Source organism: Varanus komodoensis, unplaced genomic scaffold (assembly GCF_004798865.1).
Source record: "Varanus komodoensis strain SLA01 unplaced genomic scaffold, ASM479886v1 scaffold259, whole genome shotgun sequence".
NCBI classification, from domain to species: Eukaryota; Metazoa; Chordata; class Lepidosauria; order Squamata; family Varanidae; genus Varanus; species Varanus komodoensis.
In genome coordinates this window covers 68,413-82,759 of record NW_025335683.1, presented here as the reverse complement: position 1 = coordinate 82,759, position 14,347 = coordinate 68,413, and the positions used below count along the sequence as shown (strand labels likewise).

Sequence of the window (14,347 nt, the reverse complement as noted above, 5' to 3'; positions counted from 1 at the left end):
GAGAACAGTTGCGGGCGTGCCAGAGGCGTGTAGAGTGGTAGTAATCCCTCTCTTGATCTAGAAGCCACGCTTCTGGCTATGCAACCAAGGGTGGTGTTCGCCCTCTTGACCACTGCATCACACTTCTGACTCCTGTTCAGCCTGCATTCAACCAACGCCCCGAGGTCACTTTCACAAGTGCTGCTCTCCAGCCACTTGTCCCCTAACCTGTACTTATGACACCAATTCCTGTGCCCCAAGTGCAAGACCTTGCACTTATCCACATTGAACGCCATCCTGTAGTCTCCTGCCCACTTCCATACTCTGTCCAGATTCTTTTGGATCTGGAGTACCTGCTCCTCAGTTGTGGCCTCTGCTCCAGTTTAATGTCGCCTGTGAATTTGATCAGCAGACTGGTCACCCCTTCTTCCATGTCATTGATGAAAAGATTAAAGAGGATTGCCCCCTGGACAGAGCCCTGGAGGAACCCGTTTGTCACTGGCCGCCATCCCGATGATTCCCTGCTAATGGTTACCCTCTGCTTTCGATCAGTCCACCATGCCCTAACCCACCGGACAGTGCTTTGGTGTATCCCAAAACTCCTCAGTTTCTCCACCAGGATATCATGGGGCACTTTGTCAAAGGCCTTGCTGAAATCCAGGTATACCACGTCCACTGCATCCCTCCATCGAGCCATCTCGAAACCTTCTCATAGAATTCCACAAGGTTTGTCTGGCAGGACCTGTTTTTGCGGATGCAGTTTTGTGTGGCTGCCAGCCTCCCTTCCCTATCTAGCATCACTATTATGAGCCTTTCCATTGTTTTTCCTGCAATGGACGTAAGGATAACCAGTCAATAATTCCCCAAGTCCTTTCTTCTACCCTCTTTGAAAATTGGGACCACTGATGCCACCCTCCAGTCCTCCGGAACTTCACCCGTTCTCCATGAGGTCTCAAAAATGGAGGCCGGCGGGCATGAGAGAACCCCTGTCAACTCTGTAAATACTCTCGGGTGTAACGCTTCAGGGCCTGGTGCTTGTTTAATATCCAATGCCCTGAGGAACCCCTCGACTTCAAGGGGGGGTGACTCTAATCTGTGCCACTAAGTCCCCAGCCTCATCTAATCTCCTATGCAGATATCCCCTGTCCTGCTTGTGAGAGAACACAGAGGCAAAATAGTCATTTAGCATGTGTGCCTGTTCCCTCAAATCAGTCACTGGATCTCCTTCCTCCTTATTGAGTGGTCCCACCACTTGCCTCCCCTTCCTCTTCCTATTTTCATGTGGAAAGAAGCCCTTTTGCTGCTCTTGATATTCTTGGCTACTCTCACCTCGTAATCAGCCTTAGCCTTGCGAAGAATCCTGCAACGGCCTCCTCCTCCCGGTATATAATTTTGTCTATTTCCCCCAGTACGCATTTCCTACGCAGGTTCCTCTTTTGTCTAATCCCTCTAGCCACCTCCTTTCGCATCCATGGCGGCACTCTTCTCCGCCTCCCTACCTTACTGACTAGAGGTATCGTCAAGGCTTGCGCCTCCAAAACCTCCCTTTTGAATGCCAGGCACCCGTCCTCAACTCGCTTACCTTCCAGTAACCTATCCCAGGAGACTTTCCCCAGTCTGGCCTTCAGTTGGCCAAAGTCGGCCCTCTTGAAGTCCCAGCTTCTAGTGCTCGATCTGCTGCCCCTCCGCAGTCCCCTGATAACAAAGCAGAGGATGGAGTGATCACTCGCATCCAGAGCTCCCCTAATCTGTACTTCATCTATCAGCTCCTCCCTGTTGGTCAAGACCAAGTCAAGGATGTTTTCCCCCCTCGTTGTCTCTCGGACCCTGCGTGTGAAAACCCTCCCGCTACAGCTTCCAGGAAGTGACGTGACCTGGCTGTCACCGCCGAGTGAGTATCCCAAGTAATATCCGGGAGATTGAAATCTCCCATAATTACTGTGTCTCTCCCATGAGATATCCTCAGAATCTGGCCTGTCAGGACATCACCCAGGGTCTCAAGTTGACCTGGAGGGCGATAACATACCCCACTGCCAGGTCTGTTTCCCTGCCAAAACCCCTAAGCTTCACCCAGACAGCCTCTGTCGAGTCCCCACCTGTGCTGTATCCTATCTCACTGCATCCCATTCCTTCCCTGATGTATAAAGCCACACCTCCACCCCTCTTTCCCTTCCTGTCCTTGCTAAAAGGGTTCACATTCTATGTTCCCTTCTATGTTCACACTCCAGACTTGCCTTTCATCCCACCAGGTTTCTGTGATTCCCACCAGGTCAGGCTAGCCTCTTCCCAGGAGCGCTTCAAGCTCTTCCTACTTGTTACCCATGACCCTAGCATTGGTGTACATGCACCTCAACTCCTTCCCACTTCTTCCTTTTGTTGGAGTTCCCGGCCTCCTCCTTCCTCCCATCCTCCCTGATACCTGGCCCCTCCCTGTAGGAGTCCTGTCAGTCCCTGCACGACCTCTAAAACCCTGCTCCCTGTGCCCTGATCCTCCCCCCACACTTGTCCAGTGCAGACATGTTCCTGGGGTGCCTGAATCCACCCCCCCACTCAGTTTAAAGTCTTCTGGATGAAGCTCGCTAGAGCATCTCCAAAGGATCTTTTCCCCGTCCTCGGGAGGTGTAACCCATCCCTTGCCAGAAGTCCATTGGCAAGACAACGAGTGCCGTGGTCGAGGAACCCGCAGCGTTCCTTCTGACACCACACCCTAAGCCATTCGTTCCCCTCGGAGGCCCTCCTGTCCCTTCCTGGCCCAAATCCCCAGACAGGTAGGATTGATGAGAAGGCCACTTGGGCCTTCAGCCTCTGAGTTCCTTCCCCAAGGCCTCAAAGTCCCTGGTGGTCCCAACCGCCCCCTACCTGGCCACGTCATTTGTGCCCACATGGATCGCCAGGAGCGGCTGGTGACCCCGGAGTGAACAGGACACTGCACTCTGTGCTTCACATGCCGGATGCGTGTGCCCGGCAGGCAGCACACCTCCCTTGTCTCCAGGTTGGGGCGGCACAGTGCCCCTCAGCAGGGAGTCCCCAACAGCAATCACCCGCCGCCATGTCTTCCCGGTGCTGGTGAGCGGCCGTGCCCCGGCTCTCGCCTCTCCTGCAGCGGCCCCCTTGCTGCCTGATGCCCCAGACTGGGGGTCCTGCTGGCCCCCTGAGGCCTCCTTAGCCCCAGCCTCCCAAGGGGAGAGAACCTGTTTCCCAGCTCCAGATTGGTGCAGGAGGAGGAGGGGGCTGTGCTGGCCTCCCCCTCTCGAGGGGGACATGCCTCTATGTCTCCACGGCTGCTCCTCCCATGGCCTCTCCCTCAGCCCTCTGTCCGGGGGGGGCTGCTCCTGGGGGGGGGCTGGGGAGCTCTCGGCCCTCAGACCCCTCACCCCCTCCTCTTCAGGAGGCAGGAAAAGCAGGACATAAGCACACCAGTGACTCGCTCACCAAGGACAGATCCTGCCCCCCTCAAAGGGAAACCAGAGGGGGAGACCAGAGGGACCTTTGCTTCTTCCTGACCTTGTGAAGATCCAGGGTGTCTCCCAGCCGGGGGGCCCTTTGAAGCCCTGGGGGGAGCCTTCCCGGTTGGAGGGGTGGCTTTCTGGGCTCCTTGCCTGCGGGCCAGTGAGGAGTGGCCGGGGCCCTGCATCCACGAAGCGTCCAGACTGAGGCCTGCAGGAGAGACTCTCTGGTTGCGAAGCACAGAGCAAGCCTCCGCTTCGTGGGCGAACAAGCATGGAGAAAAAGGACAATTCTGCAGCTCTTCAGGGCGCTCCGCACCAGCTCCTTCGAAGGTGCACAGCGTGCCTCCCTGGCTTGGTCCTGCCCTGCAGAAACAGACAGCGCCCATCCAGCACGAGCCACAACGAGTGTGGCATGAGCTGGTGATGGCCAGCTCTTGCCCGCCGACGGCTTACCCACCCACAACTGACCAGCGCCGTCCCAACTGCCGACTGCGCTGCCTCCGCCACGTTCCAAGCGGAAGCCGGCTGCTCGCCCTGCCCCGCCATCCCCAGGCACCCTAACCCCCTTCCCCAGCCAGAGGGGACACATAGACCCAGAGCGAGGCAGAAGGGGCCTCCTGGGCCCTCTAGGCTCACCCTGGCTCCAGCCAGCCCCGCTCACGACATGCCCGCCACGTGCACGTCCAGCCCGTCTTTGGACACCCTCAGCGATGGGGCCTCAACGGCCTCCCGGGGAAGCCCAGCCCACCCACTCGGGGTCCGAACCGTCAGGAAGGACTCCCTGGCATCTAAAGGGACCCTGTCTAAATACTGGAGGCAATGGCATGGGAGCAGGCCTGGCTCAGAATCCCGAGCCCGGTGACTGCTGGGCATTTGCTGTTCCTTGGAAGGGGGACCTGACGGCTTCCCCCAGAAGCTGACAGGGCTGCGGTTTTGCGGACCAGTGAGCGCTGGTCAGGCGGCCTGGTTAACGACATCACAGTCACCCGCAATTGCATGCCACGACCCACAGAAATCCCATTATCCTTATCTTCATATCCTGCCCTCAGATGCCATTGGATTGAGCCCCCTCTGCAGACCCCTCACCTTGTTCTGACTGTGTTCACCTTTTTTACTATCCTTTTTTTTTTTTGGCACATTTCTTATTAAGATTTTAAACTAAAGATAAAAAAATCAATCATAAATTACATCAGATTTACTGGGTCAGCCCCCATAACATATCTTTTTAACATTCTATAATCTTATTCAAATTGATTTATAAAAATTTAAAGACATCTTTAAATCTAAGCCAAGTCCCGTTTCTCCAGCCAATCATAAAAAAGGTCCCAAAGCTTGGAGAGAGAGGCCAGGGGTGTGATCCATGCCCCTGAGGGCAGAGGAAAGCGAGTACTTGCTCCGGGGTGTCCAACCACCCGCAGCCCTTCTTCTGCCCAGCCGGGCATCGGAAGGTGCCTTAACACAGTGCTTGGCTTGCTTCTTGCAGAATGAGCAACTTCGATATGAAGAACAACGTAAATGAAAAGGACCCCTCCTCCGAGGATAATGGGTCGTGGGATGATGAGGAGGCCCACTTCTCCGGCCACCCGCCACCCACCCCGGCCCCTCCCCCCTCCAATCGGAGGACATCTCAGATCCTGCCGCAGCTGGTCCAGCCCAGGGCAGGGGCCACGGACCCCAAGAGGAAGGCCCAGCCGGTGGCCCTCCCCGAGCTGGTGCCGAGGCCCCTCGATGGAAGGCACCTGAATCGCGCCCCTGGCAAGTCAGCACAGCAGCAAGCGACACTGCCCAAGGTGTCCGGGGGGCAGAAGGTGAAGAGAGGCACCCCGTGCCCTTGAGCAGGGAGCCCGACGCCCCCATGCCGCTGCAGATGGGTACTGGGGGGGTGGGCGGCCCTGGACGCAGGGAGACCTGGCCCTCTGGCCCACGGGACATGCAGTGCACGGCTGCTGGGCGTCTGCCCGGGCACCCAAACCCAGCTGCCCCCAGGGCTTCACACCCCAGGAGGGTCCCCAGGAATCCGATCCGAAATGCTGGGCAGAGCAATGCATGAGGTGTCCAGGACAACCCTTCTCACTCAGTCTTTTTCAATGTCTCTACGTGGAGGATGAACATATTCATGGGAATGTTGTGAGGGAGGGCATGTGGGTCCGAGACTCAGCTGCACATGGTGGGCTGCAGCATAGCGTGACATGGATCGGAAAAGGGGGGCTTTCATGGAATTCTAAACAACTGGAGGGTTTCTATTTATGTTCTATGTCATTCTAATGTTAAAAAACAAGTTATCACACATATTCACATGAATGTACTTTCATTTGTGCTGAACCTGGAATTCCATATCATAAGTGTTCCCGCATATCTTTATTCATTTTCCTTCCATCCAGCAATTTTCCTTCAAGAAACTCCAGGTGGTTTCTCTTATTCTCCTCCATCTCTCAGGGCTGTCCTCACAAGAACCCTGTCAGGTAGGCCGGGCTGAGAGCCTCTGTGTGGCTCGCAGGCACCCATTGATCTGCGGCTGATTCCAAATGAGCATCAGGACCACCTTTCTGAACTAGCTTTGCTCCCAGAGAGAAAAGGGCTGCCAGGTGTGGAATTCCATGGCTGTGGAGGAGCTGATGCAGCCACTCAGTGGGGAGGGGCATAGAGGACAGATCACGCTGCTGCTGCTGCCCCCATGTCAGTGTCCAATTTTGGTCCTTCTCCAGCCGCAACCCACCTGGGTGAGTGAAAGGGGTGGTTGAGCGACCGATGGGACTCCATTCCTCAGGCTGCCCTGAATGTCCCTCTGCTCAACTCATGGAGGGGTGACTGTCTCCACTGAGCAGAGTGGAGATGGAAGGGCTGTCGGTGTTGGCAAAGTGCCTTGTTGGAGAGCTTGTGGCAGAAGATTGGCTGGACGGGGTTTGGGGAGGCATTGAAGGAATTCCCAAGTTGCACAGCTGGAATTTTAGAAACTGTTTCAGGAATAAATCCCGTGTAGCTGCCATGCTATTGTGGTGGGTTCGTACCCAGAGTCAGGCTCAAACAATTTTGAGGAACTGGGGTTCAGGCTGGACGAGTCCTGGGCAAGAGAGCAGCACCCATTTCCGTTTCTTCCATGAGTCTCGATCGAACGCTGTAGCAATCGAGTTAGGGCTGGGATTAGTGATGCGGCTGGGGAATCCCAGCAGAGAGGTTCAACCATGCATCAAAACACTTCACTCAGGCACAAGCGCAGCAACCTTGCCAGAAGAAGGCTGATTGCATGGCCTGAAGTATGAGTGCTTTTTGGGGGCCGTCTTCATCTGCTTGACCTTGCACAGCAGGTGCAGCTTCTCCTTGCCCTGAGCACGCTTGCAAGAGCAAATCTGCAGCTGCAGGAAGCAGGGAATGGGCTGTGTGCGATGCACAACCATGATGGGCAACACAGCAGTCTGAGAGGGAACACGCAAAATGAGTCACACGCTGCAGGGGAACTATTTTAACCATTCCTAATCTTCTCCCCCTGAAGTCGGAGCACCAATGTTGGAAAATGCCGCTCTCCATGTGGGTTTGTGGAGGGGCAGTGGATGGTCCAGGGATCTGCCCACCAGACTGCACAGGCTTGCTGGGCTTCCAGCCATAGACGTGTCTCCTCCGCTTCATCCTGGTATGTTCACCCCGTGCAAGGGATGGAGTCCCTGCCAGGGTCCGACAGTTTCTGGTGCATGAATTGATTCATGATTGCAAGGAAAAATATATGGCCACACGCCCCTGTTCACTTACTAATATGCCTTCCAGGCTGTGGGCTGCCTTGACAGTGGATCTGAGGAACTTTGCTGACTTTAGAGAATGAAGGGCACCAGCAAGATGCGCTTCCAGGAAAACACTTTATGATGCCTCTCAAATAAGATTCATTCCCCTTCCAGTACTTCCACAGTTTATAAAACCATTAGTAACAGTAATGCATGAAAAGTAAAGTGTAGAGATGGGAACAGGAGTCAACGTGCTGTTTCTCATGCTTTCTTCAGATGCAGAGCATTGCATGAGGTGTCCGGAAGATCAGCATCCAAACGAGGCCCGGGTTCAGTGCATCCCCAAGGTCATCACCTTCCTGTCCTATGAAGAATATTTGGGGTCCTTCCTCACTGGCATGGCCCTACTGTTCTCCATCGCCACAGGAGGCACTCTGGGGATCTTCAGAAAATTCCAAGAGACTCCAGTAGTCAAGGCCAACAACCGTGACCTCTCCTACATTCTGTTTGTCTCCCTCATGCTTTGCTTTGCGTGCTCTTTCCTCTTCATTGGCCAACGAAGAAGCATCACCTGCCTCCTGCGACAAGCAGCCTTCAGCATCATCTTCTCAGTGGCCATCTCTTCCCTCCTGGCCAAAACCGTCACTGTGGTGCTGGCCTTCCTGGCCTCCAAGCCAGGCAACAGGGCAAGGAACTGGCTGAGGAGGAGTTTGGGCACCTCCATTGTCATCTGCTGCTCCAGTGTCCAACTGGTCCTCTCCACCATCTGGCTGGGGACTGCTCCCCCATTCCCTGACTCTGACAAGCACTCTCAGCCTGGGCAGATCGTCCTGCAGTGCAACGAAGGCTCTGTGGCCATGTTCTACACTGCCCTCGGCTACATGGGCTTCCTGGCTGCCATCTGCTTCACGGTAGCCTTCCTGGCCAGGAAGCTGCCCGGGGCCTTCAACGAGGCCAGGCTGATCACCTTCAGCATGCTGGTCTTCTGCAGCGTCTGGGTGTCCTTCGTGCCCACCTACCTGAGCACCAGGGGCAAGTACATGGTGGCCGTCCAGGTCTTCTCCATGTTGGCCTCCAGCGCTGGGCTGCTGGGCTGCATCTTCCTGCCCAAGTGCTACATCATTCTTTGGAGGCCTGACCTGAATACTAAGGAGCACCTCATTATGAAAAGCAAAGCATAAAATCTGTTTGTTTTGTTCATCAGGAGAGCAAAATTCCAACTTTTCTGAATAAACCTGTAATCTATTCTGGGCATATGGACAGTGTCAGAATGAAACAATTTGGCAGACAAATAATGTTTTCCCAGAACTTGACAAGGAACCACCAATGCCGCTTTGAAATCCCTCCAGCTCCATTTCCAGGTTGTGGTCCTTGGGGATGGGAGGGTTCCTTGGAGGTGATCCGTCTGGCATTGCGGATCCTTTCATTTGGCAGCCTGCACTGGGCTGTCTCCCCGGCATATGCTCAAAATGAGGCTTGGTTGCAAAATCACACCAGCAGAGGCCTCTTACCAGAGCTGCCGGCAGGCCCCCAGACTGCTTTTGAGAGCAGGAAGGAAAAGATGCGGAGCAGGGAATGTCTTTCTCCACATGGGGAAGAGTTGAAGAAATCTGTCCCCAGGACTGTGATCTCTGGCTTCTCTCGGAGTCAGCAGGGACACTGCAGGAGGGTGGAGGAAGCTGCGTTTGGAGAAGAAGTCCTGCCAGACTCCTCCTGGATGAACAACCTTGGCCTAGAATCCAGCTCGGACACCTTCTGCGAATGGAGCCACCCTGCTGGGGATGGGTGCTTTAGCCCCTCCCCGATGATTCCTGGGCCATGTGGGAACAACTGGCCCACTGAGCTCAGTGCAACATTTCCAGAATCCCCTCATATTTTGTAGGTTAGGGGTGCATGTACTTGGTGGTCCCCCTCCCTTTCACAGTGCACCATTGAAGGATGGCAGGAGCCAAAACTTGAACCCAGGGGGAGAACATGGGGCATGCAGAGGGGGCAGAAAGCGGGTGAATATTGGGCACTGCATTTTGTATTTATGCCACAGGTATTCTCTGCCTTTTCTCTTCTTTCAAAGAGCAAAAGTTGCTTACAGGTTTCCTGCTTTCCATTTACCCTCTGAGGGAGGTGAGCTCAGAGGGACTGATGGGCCAAGCATCTGCCAGGAGCTTTGACGAAGGGGGAGGGAATAGGACTGGCCCTCCTGCGCCTCCCGCTAGGCACTCCCCCCACCAGGCCCACTGCCTCCCAGAAGACAGTCCGGTCTCCCTCTGGTCTTCCCCGCGACAGTTCAACCCTTCAGCTTGGAGGAATTCCATTCTTTGCTTGTTCAGCATTACAGAAAGCATGCCGGGAGTCTCTGTTCCATGACTACCTGGAAGCATCACAGATGAAGCTTCACTTTTCCCTCAATCCAGGAACAGTCTCGGGATTCAGCACACCAGACACCCAAGCTGGGGGGAAAAGAGCCATGTATTAATGGCATAAAAATACAGCTGGGGGGTTCGTGAGCATCCTGGCTGAAAGGATGAATGAGGGTCAAAGAGGGGAAGGGATGGGAAGGGCAGCTTAACGGCAGCTACAGCTAAGCGCATGTGGCCAGTCAGGAACACCTGGCTCTCAGGGCTGATCAGTCCGTAGGGCAGGAGGGAGGAGTCCCCCATCCCATCCTCAGCTCCCTAGAGAGAGCTTCGAGCTCTCAGGGGCTTTTCTGCAATACGCAAAACAGAGAGGTGCATCATGATTCTCCTGGCACATGGGGATGCCCCCTTTGATGCAGTGTGAAAACGAGGCAACACAAAACACAGACCACATCACTAGAAGCAAAGTATTCAGCCTGTCATCAAATCATCCCCATTGAGCCAACAGTGTAAACCCTGGCACCCAGGACAAGTCATGATATGGTCCCAGGGGCAGTATCTGTGTGTGTGTGTGTGCGCACGCGCGCACGCGCATGTAAGTGGGCAGGGGGATCACAGGGAATTGAGACCAGCTTTGGACACGGGTCTGGTGTCTTCCTGCCCCCTCAAGGGACTGTTTTTGGTGGTCCCCCTGGCCAGGCAGAGAAGACGCAGTGTTCAGAAAATCAAGCTCCCATGCAGGGCCCATCATGATCCATGTGCCTCCCTTGTTGCCATGTCAAGCCTCCGTAATCACCCATACTTAATGTGCTATTATGGTCTCTCCGCTTGGCAGTTTCTCATATTCTCCTTGCTCAAGAACACCTTACCTGCTAAAATATCCCCATTCTTACCCTCATCATCAACTCCACTCCTGTGTTCATGGCTAGAAATCTAGAAAGTTCTCTGTATGTGCGCTGGTAGTTTTTGGTTAGTTTGTGCTGGGTGTTTGCCATTTGGAAGAGATTGTGTGAAGTGGTGGATTGGCCAGGGATGCTTCTGGGATGGTGCATGGTGAGTGAGATTTTGAGAAGCTTGACCGGTGTGAGTTTCGTGCTTGAGGGAGAGAGAGTGAAAAAAGGTGGGAGAGGGATGCAGCTGCTTAACCTTTCAAAAAGGGGGGAAAAAAGAAAAGAAAGGGGGTTGCCCTGCTTGCTAGCAGAAGCCGGGTCTGCGAGGATAAACCTGCGTCCATTGGTTGTTTGGCCAGACTGATCCAGGGGGATGATCTGGCTGGAAGGTATGACCTTCTTATGAACGTGCAAGTGCGCACACAGAGCAACTGAGCATGTGCAAAGCATAAAGCATCCCTGGGAGTCAGATCCACTCTGCTTCCAGCCACAGGTGGAGGCGGACTTGGGCTCGCTCCCGAAAGGAACCTTGGTGTGCCTGAAATAGGGAGGGTTGGTGCCAAAGAGGCAGGGCAGTTGCTGGTCCCAGAGGGAGAACCTCTCAGAGTCCATAGCTTATGTTGCCTCACACAGAAGTTTTGTATGGAGGGAGGACTGATTCAAAGCAGAAGCCTCTTCCAACAAGCTCAGTGAGGGGTTGGGGGGATTGTGTTTCTGGAAGGGAACAGGTCAGGCTAGAGTTGAGCCAGGTGTGGGCCACCATCCAACCAACTTGGCTGAGAGTGGCCTTCCTCCCAGCATCCTGTCCCTTTTATTTGGCCGCATGCAGACTATTCTGGCTGCACTGCTTTGCAGCTTCGGCAAATTGGGCCTCTCCCCCTCAGCTCTGTTAAAAGTGGGCTTTTATCCAGGTTCAGGTCGCCATGAAACACTGAACGATAGCCATGGAGGCCACAGAGACCTGGGCAGCAGGAATGAATGTTGTGTTAGCGAGAGGCACTGCTGCCCCACACTGTATTTTGCCCCACAGCTGGTTGTGTGCAGAGCATGGTCGGCTGTGGGTTGGCCTGGTCTGAGCCAGCAGGTCTTTCTCCTCTCTCAGGGTGAGTCATCTCCACCAAGTCAAAATGGACTAGTAACTCCTTCATCCACCGGTCCCACATCCATGAAAAAAAGAGGTTGGAGGGTAAAAGGGGCCCCCCTGTTGCTCCATGGCTTGAGCACAAGGAGGTGGGGCACAAATCCACCTCAGGATCCCTCTGGAATGGACCAGTGTCCAGCCGGGCAGGAAGGGAAACACCACAGTGGGGCATCTCCAGCCCGGCTGACAGAGCCGATCCGAAAGGACGGTGTGGGATCTGAAGCCACTTGCCTTGCTTCCTACGAGCAGCCAGTGATACAAGAAAACCCCTGCGATCCACACATTGTTTGCTTAGGCCAGCGTGACTCAGGGGGATCCTCTGTCAGCCAGGGGGATCCTCTGTCAGCCAGGTATCACCTTCTTATGAACATGGTAGTGCGCACAGAGAGCATCTGAGCCTGTGCAACCCACAGCGCATCCCTGGGAGTTAGATCCGCTCTGCTTCCAGCCGCAGGTGGAGGCGGACTTGGGCTGGAACCCCAAAGGAATCTTGGTGTGCCTGAAATAGGGAGGGTTGGTGCCAAAGAGGCACGGCAGGTGCTGGACATGGAGAGAGAAACTCTGAGGGTTCAGAGCTTATGTTGCCTCATGGAGAAGATCTGTATGGAGGGAGGATTGATTCAAAACCGAAGTCCCCTTAAGCACGCTCCGTGAGGGGTTGGGGGGATTGTTTTTAAGGAAGGGAACCCTTCGAAAAGCAATGTTTAGTGCACACACCAAGGATTGTGTCATCCAGTAGAGATTCTTCTGATACATCATCCTCTTAGTACGTCCTCATTTGCCACATTCTCCCAACATGCAATGTGTAATATCTCTCTAAGGCAACAAAGACGAAAGAAGGTTCTCTTCTGGGTAATTTTTCTTGCAAGTTTCCAGGTCTCACTTGCATTCGACACAGCACTGGCACTAAATATTCTGCTCGTCCTTTTAATGTCCATGGGGTCATGCTGCAAACAAGCACATATGTCAGGCCACAGCACTTGCGTTGCCTATCAGGCCTTCACACCTGGTTCTGTCCCACATCTGCATCTATTATGCAGCCCAGGTAACAAGACTGCCTCACAGATTTTGGAGCTCTGCAACCAGCGGTGACCGGGGTGCTATCTGGGACGCAGACAAGAAACTTCCCCTTGGCCTCGTCTTCATTCATTCCTCATCCACTTCTGGCTGCAGGGGCCAACGCCATGTCTCCCTGCTGCTACATAGCATTTGCACATAGACCAAAGCTATCAGCAAACCCTGGTCAGCCTCATGGCCTCGCTCTTCTGTGGGGTGCTGAACTCTGAGTGCTTCATTGTTTGGTTTCTCATGGGGTAATCTGTTGTGTTTCATCTGTTGTGAAAATCAGTGGTGCCATTTTCAGTTCTCACACAGCATCTAGAATTATTCTGAAGAGGTTTAGAAATGTGGACGTATTTCTTTTGAATGTCCTATGTTTCCAATTTATATCATTCTTCTCTTGGCATATCTTGGTTTCCTACTTTAGCATTCCAAAACCCCAGCATGATATGGACATCATTTTCACATGTTAATTCTAGAAGATGTTGTAGGCCTTCACAGAACTTGTCCACTTCAGCCTCTTCAGCACCAGTGATGTTTTTATGTTTTGTTAATGTTCTTATACAGTGTGAGCCTCCCTGAGCACCTATAGTTAATAGGGTGGCAGATAAGTCACACACACACACACACACCCCGATGAATTAATCGGACTCTTCATGTCTGGGAGGAGCCTTGGGGTGGCTTCTTGCAGAGCACTCCTCTTCCAGCTTCCTGGGGTGACTTTCAGACCCCAGATTCACTTGTTACCCACACAAAAGTAGACTGAAAAAACTGTCCTTCTAGAATGTTGTCCAATGCCTGATAGCTAAACACGCTCCCGAGCTTTATCCACATTTTGTTTTTCATAATGCAAAATGCATCTGAGGCATGAAATAGTTGCAAAGATCAGTCGCTGATGAAAGTATCGGAGCAGAACATGCGGTCAGTTCAAGGTGGCCTTAGTGCAGATGCTCCGTGCAAATATGCACGTAACACATTGCCTCCAAGTCAGAGGCGGGGGCTTGAGCAATGCGAGGACAGCAATGCGCACTAGAGCCAGATCGGGCAGCGAAGCACATCCGTTTTTCTCACAGGTGTTCCACACTTCTCAGCTCAGTCCAGCCCAATCTGTCCCCTGGCCCTGAGTAAGCCTTGCTGTCTACAGACAGAAGAACCGTCTGTTGGTGTCACATTTGATCCTTTGGAGGGTCACCAAACAGAGCTTAAAGGCCCAGGGCAATGGTGGAAACTTTCCTTGAGCACAAGAGTTAACTGAATTGCAGAAACATTCTCAGGAGCCACACCCTGGTGGTTGGTGTTTTCAAAAGGGAAATAGAGTGGCGAGAAAGTCCAAACAATACCCGCCTATTGTAGCCTAAATGAACTGAGTGCCAGGATGGAACCCATAGGAGGGCAGTCCCAGCCTTGCAGCATGGAGGAAAAACTGCACCAAGGCGGGGGAAGCAGGGGACGGGAAAGGAGTGGGGCCATGGAAAAGGGCATGGCCTTCTCTGGGAAGAGCCTTGCTTGTTGTTCTGCAAGTCTAACCTGGGACGACCTGCATCCCAGGCCAGAGTTGGAGTCAGTGGGACTCAGCTTCACACAGGCTCAAGGCCAGGCCCGAAGAACTAAAGCCAAAGGCCTTGGAGCTCTCTGCCCCAGGGACAAGCAAAGAGACGCATCAACACACTTGTTCTCCTTCTGCAATGCAAAGCCATCTCGGACACATAGGCACGTCATTGTTTTCCTTCCCAGGAAGAAGCAGAGTCTGCTGGCCTCCTGG

The 14,347-nt window shown here is 53.7% G+C and overlaps 1 long non-coding RNA gene across 1 annotated transcript in view; it reads left to right on the top strand.

Annotated features, from left to right (window-relative positions):
- The first annotated feature begins 1,527 nt into the window (after positions 1–1,527).
- LOC123024900 overlaps positions 1,528–14,347 on the top strand; it is a 26,786-nt gene continuing 13,966 nt past the window's right edge. The window contains exons 1-2 of the long non-coding RNA XR_006415009.1: positions 1,528–2,067; positions 8,833–8,837. This is a non-coding gene — a long non-coding RNA (uncharacterized LOC123024900). The remainder of the gene's footprint in view (positions 2,068–8,832; positions 8,838–14,347) is intronic.